Source organism: Leptonotus elevatus, chromosome 18 (genome assembly GCF_054856555.1).
Source record: "Leptonotus elevatus isolate MCC_2025b chromosome 18, RoL_Lele_1.0, whole genome shotgun sequence".
Lineage (NCBI taxonomy): Eukaryota > Metazoa > Chordata > Actinopteri > Syngnathiformes > Syngnathidae > Leptonotus > Leptonotus elevatus.
The window spans coordinates 11,115,312-11,121,244 of NC_141256.1; positions in this window are offsets into that span (position 1 = coordinate 11,115,312).

Sequence of the window (5,933 nt, forward strand, 5' to 3'; positions counted from 1 at the left end):
GAGCCTCATTAAAATTGTAAGTTTAGTTATTGTACCACTATACAGGATTTTAATATGTTATGCCTCTTGTGCACTAGAGCTCTATATTGTCTGAGCTATTTGCAGTCATATGACCACAGATGGAAGTGTTTGTGTTTCTGTCCGTCCCGCATCTGTCACCATGTCGCCGTGTGTAAATAAATCTTGCTTTCCAGCGCTATTTAAATGATCAAAATTGCCATCGGCGACCACAAGCATAAAGTCTGATTACTGTCTTTGCTCCAAAGTCACTCCCTGGAAATCCAGAACAGCTCTCTGTTTTGTTTGGCTTTCTAACTTGAGTTTGAAATGTCACGACTGACAAATGATGATTTTCAATATGGCTCATTTTCCATTTTTGATTTAAATTGTGCGGAACACGCGATGACTTTTTCAGTTTATGTTCCGATGCCCTGTGCGAGTGTCCCTGCTATGACTTTGAAATATGGATAGAAATTCCGGCACATTTATTCCCGACAACGTTTTTTTTTTTTTTGTATCTTTTATTGAGCTTTTGCAGTGGAATCCGCTTCCATGACATCACCTCTCATTGTAATGCAAAATACAATAAATATCATTTCTACAGCAGGTAGTTCTGATCAAGCAATTCGATTTCTCAGGGCTTTAAATCAATTGCAACAGTTGGAACGGAAATGGTATCATTTGTCTTTTAGGATTCAATTGACTTATCGTTAAGATGCCTGGCAGAGGGCTTCTGTTGGTCAATAAGTCATTGGATGGAAACTCTTCTTAGTATTCCATTGTGTTTGAAAACACAGTCCACCTCACAGCAGAGGTAGCTCCCTACCTTTTATACAACTTGTAAATAAATGCCTTGCCTTGATAGACCACAATATGAATTGGTGAATTTGCATCTCCAGTGATAGGGTCATTGCTCACAGACTGTATAATATCAAAAAATATGTCACAATAAAAGCTTACAAGCACTACAAATTAACTGCTGTTTAAATTGGACCGGATCATTTCTTTCTTTCTTTCTCGGGATGAATCACTTTTCCTTGGAAAAACTGCAAAATGCAATTTGGATGAGAGCTAACAGTAAGTTTTTAGTACTGACGAGATGGGAACACACTGTTGTTCTTGCTACTGTCCAGATGTGTGAGATTATTGACCTGGAAACATGTCATTGTTGCTCAATATTTCCAGGTCATGTGCAGTGGGTGTGTCAGAAGTCTGGACAGGGGAATATGCACAGGTGAAAGGTGTGCAAGCCAGGCGTGTATAAAAAAAAAAAGAAGAGAGAGAGACTTAGGCAATAACAGAAGAATATGGCCCAATAAAATGCTTCAAGTTAGCAATTAGCTATTATCTTCTTTAAAATATAAGTGTGCCATCCAAAAAGCATGTCATCAATAAAGTTTTGGTCAAATAAGATAAACTCACAACAAATTAGAGACAATCATTTTAATTAAGCTAGCAATGACCTTTTAGTTGACCTGTATCATGAACATTACATTTAATTTCGTATGATTTCAGGCTTAATTCTGATGAGAAACAAAGTTGTAGATAGGGCCAAGTCTGGGCAACTCGTATTTATGTTGGCTTTGTTTTTACACTCCAACTGTGAAAGTCAGCACTTGTTGAAAAACAATATTTGACAAAGGCTGACTTACCTGCCAAAACTTTTGTTTGGATAAGCCGATGAAGTCGCTTCCTGGTTACATGGACTTTTCCAGTGACGATCCTGATAACAATGAAGTAATAGAACGTTTTGGAAAAGCTGGACCAGAACCTAGTAGTAGTAGTGGATTATTAATGAAGTGAATGCTTTTTGAGCATGTAAAACATTTGCTAGAGTCAAATAGGACCTGTCTGTCTGTCTGTCTGTCTGTCTGTCTGTCTGTCTGTCTAGCTATCTATCTAGCTAGGTAGCCAGCTAGCTAGGCAGCCAGCTAACTGGCGAGCCAGCTAACAATTTCCAGACTTTAGACTTCCATTGTAATAACACGAATCCTTCAAAATAACATCATGAAAATAATCAGATAATCAAGATTAAAAATGTATTTACCTATTCACAAAGCATTCTTTCTAGCTTTGTAACAAGTCCATCATAACCTAGCAACTGAGCTAGCTAGCCAGTTATGCAGCAAAATGTATATTTCAGACATGAACTTTCTTTTCAAAACAAGTATTAAATGAATACTGCAAAACCTGCCAAAGGTGATTCACAAGCTTTAAGAAATACTTGTTAAGCATTCTTGGGTTTCTATGTAAGCCCAAAAAGTGATTTATTAGCAATGCACATAAGTTTATACCCTTTTTATAAGCATGAGATCAGAGTGACATTTGTTATTTGGGCAATTAATAATTTCCAGATTTTTTTTTTTGTTTATTGTCCTGTGAGGTTTTGTTTCATCATATTTTCAACTTATGTTTTGGGTCAAGGCGGGCACATCTAAAACTGGAACTTTCCTAAATGAGTCCAGATGCATTTTTCTACTCGTGCACTTCAAAGCCAACAAAATAATAGTTGAGGATCGCCAAAAAAAAAAATGTTGTAAAACCTTTTTTTCTGTGAATGTATTTATCCATTCAGCTCCTGTGCCAGCAGCGTTCTAATGTAACCTTGTCAAAATGAGCCCTGCTATCAAATGTTAATAACGATCAAACCCAAAATGTTCGCGTTCATGTGTGTGGTCTGTAGTCGATTTTTGGACTCGTTTTACGTCCTGCGCAAGCAGCAGCCACGAGTGACAACATTCACATTTCGTTGAGTAAAACTGATACATCCTGTCAAGACGTGAGTCATGCGCGGAGATTTCTATTACAAGTTGAAATTGATGAAAGGCCTGAGTGATTTATGCGATAATTTCGACAATAAGAGGGGCCGATGTTGTGTTGTTGCCTGAGGGAGGTCGCATATACAGTATTTGTGACAACAATGAAGATCTCGAGCTATAAGTAAAACATCTGTTCTCAACTCAAGAGTTGAAATACATTTCCTGCCTGTCTTTTTCTTTCTCTGTCAAAAGCTTCTCTGTGATGATTTAAGCTTTCTACAATGAAGTCTTAACTTTTTCCAGGCCAAATAGTGACCCACTTAAAAAAAAACAAAAAAACATAGCATGTGTTCACGAGCACACATTCTATAATCATGTTGAATAAAAAAAAAAAAAAAATGGTGGAGTGGAAAGGTGCTCTTAAATACTCACAACGAGGCCAAAAAGAAGCTTTGAAGAAAACAAACAAACACATATAGTTGAGTCGCTAATGTACGAGCCACGTGTGGAAAGTAAGCTCAAGCCTGGACTTAATCAAGCCAGCGTGGCCTCTTGGCCTTTTTGCTGTAAAAGATGTGTGTTTTGCCGCGTGCGCAGACCTTGACTCTCACCGCGCCGCATGAAAACTATTACACATGCTCCGACAGATTCTGGAAAAATGGCTGACAGCTGATGTTCTGGCGCATAACGAGGGTCAGCTTGGCCGCATCTTCGGAGGCGATGCGCCGCGTTTAAGGCCGCTTTAATGATATCAGGTTTTTGGCGGAGCTGGATCTAATCAGATGTTAATGCGGTCAGCAGCGTCGGCGCCGTTCGCGGGCCAAACTCATTGTCATCGGCGCATTTATTCCACAGGGACAAAGACCACCGTGATGAGATGAAAAGGAGAAGGAAAAAAAACCCGGCACTTTCAATGGACCTAATGAACAGATGTTTCTTTTTGGCAAGGTTGTCTAAATGAAGTCAAAGTGAATCAAATAACAGCTTGAAAAACTCTGATTGTAGTGTTGCTGTTAAATCAATATTCCCAAAGGAAATAACGGAAATTCAAACTTCCACCATTAGAAACGTAACATATTTACACTTGATACTATTTTTTATAAATGAATGAATAAATGAATAAATATATATGTATAAATAAATAAATCTCCATTTGTTGCAACAATAAAAAAAACAATATAATGTGTTCTTTAATATGGAAAATGGCACTCTGTAAATCAGAAACCACCGCGCTCAGGAAAACGTCTCAGTTTCATTATTCTGCTACATTTTCATGACGACCGATCCTGATGAAAACACACTTTTTGATAGGCGTATTGTGTTTAAAATGCAAAGTTTTGACAAATCGGTTCCAGTCTGGCTGTAGAAACAAGCATCCATCTCCCTTGAATTGCCCAGCGTCGGCAGTGACATCGGAGATACATTGCATCAACATTTTGGCTTTAGTTACTGATGATAATAAATGAGAAGTATTAAGTACCATAGTGAGGTGTAGGGGTGTGGTGGGGTGGGGGGGGGGGTATGATGACAGGACCCTCGGGCGTTTTGTGCTCACGAGGATCCCGAACGTTGAGGATGAACGCGCCTGGTTGCTACTGCCACTTAATGGAAACTAACAGCTGCTCGCTGGAACGAGCCACAGGCCCCGCGAGCCGCAAATGAATCTCATGACGTAACGATTTAATCGGTGACAAATACCGAGCAGGCTTTTCCACTCATTTTCCACCTGGTTGAGTGCGTGTGCGACGCATCACCAGCAAAGTATTTCCTTTCTTTTGTTATTTTAGCACTTCACTTAACTGCTGGATGTGAAAAGTTATTATCAAAGATTTGATCCTAAACATAATGAGAGCAGTTTGTCCAGTGAGACAATTGCACTCAAATAATCCATAATAAAGCTTCAAATTATAAAACAGGGCGGGGAATTTTCCTAAATATTTGGACAAATATGACGCAAGAATGAAATGATCATCGTTATAGATTATTTGATATTTACCACTTGTGGTTGAAGTTGTTGAGGTTTTATTTGGGCTCTCTTGTAATAACTTCATTTCTTCATATTTATTTTTCATAGCCCTAATCAGTCACCATGTTGAGGACATTTTTGCCAAAAATATACTAAATTCAGTAGGCATGTACTGTATATCAGTAGAAGCACAAAAAAGTTTCAAGAAGTCATGCCTGAAATCTTGAAAAAAAATTTGAGGCCATGTATATAAATGTTGTAGACAAACATTTACGTAACTGTAAACTCTCACATTCACTATTATCTAATAATGTATCTTAAGTACAGGTACTATAAGTAATAATAAGTAATTAATATTGTCCATACTAAGTACTGTCTTTCTAACGTTTGTTATTTTTAATTCAATAGAGTTCTGCTTCTTTACATGAATCATAATTTGTGTATTTTTATATATTAGGGATGTTCAACACTATTTTTTTTTTCAGACCGATACCAGTACGAGTAGTTTAGATAACCGAAACCAAGTAACAACTTAAAAAAATCGATGTTCTAACCTTTGTTAGAAGGTTAATATGAACATGCATGCCATTTACTTCCTGATAGTAGAGCGACCATAAGAGAGGCTGACTGTGACTGGTGTTAGTGATTGGTATCGGCAGCCTTTCCACACTAGAATCGATACTTGTCCCTAGAATATATCCTGTGTATATTAGTGTTCTTATTTTATATCAGCCAATATATTGGTTGTAGGCCAATATATCAGATATTGGCCTGTACAGCAGTGTTGGGAAAAAAAAATGCATTTATATTTTTAACCCCAAATTAGAATGACATATACGAGACAGATGGGTCGTACTAAATTAAGTCAAATTTTGAGTTTTTGATGCAGCCTCATATAAGGTTGATTTTCAAAAGATGGAATTTCCTTCTAATTTATTTTTTTGGAATTTCCCCCCCACCCCCACCATTAGAATTGCACCCGCTCACCTGCATCTGCGCTCAATATGTTGTTTTGGATATTTAGTAAAGGTTTTAACTGCTCCAGTTGGCTGAAGAAACGTGTTGTGACTCAACTCTCCCATTGGATTGATCCAGTACTAAACCTTGATCAAGCTTTGATTGAGTAATAAAATGTGCCACGGATGAGGAGATGATTCGTGTTCTCTTCGTTGTTGCGGTTTCCAAGGCGCTGTCAATTCAGTCTCCTG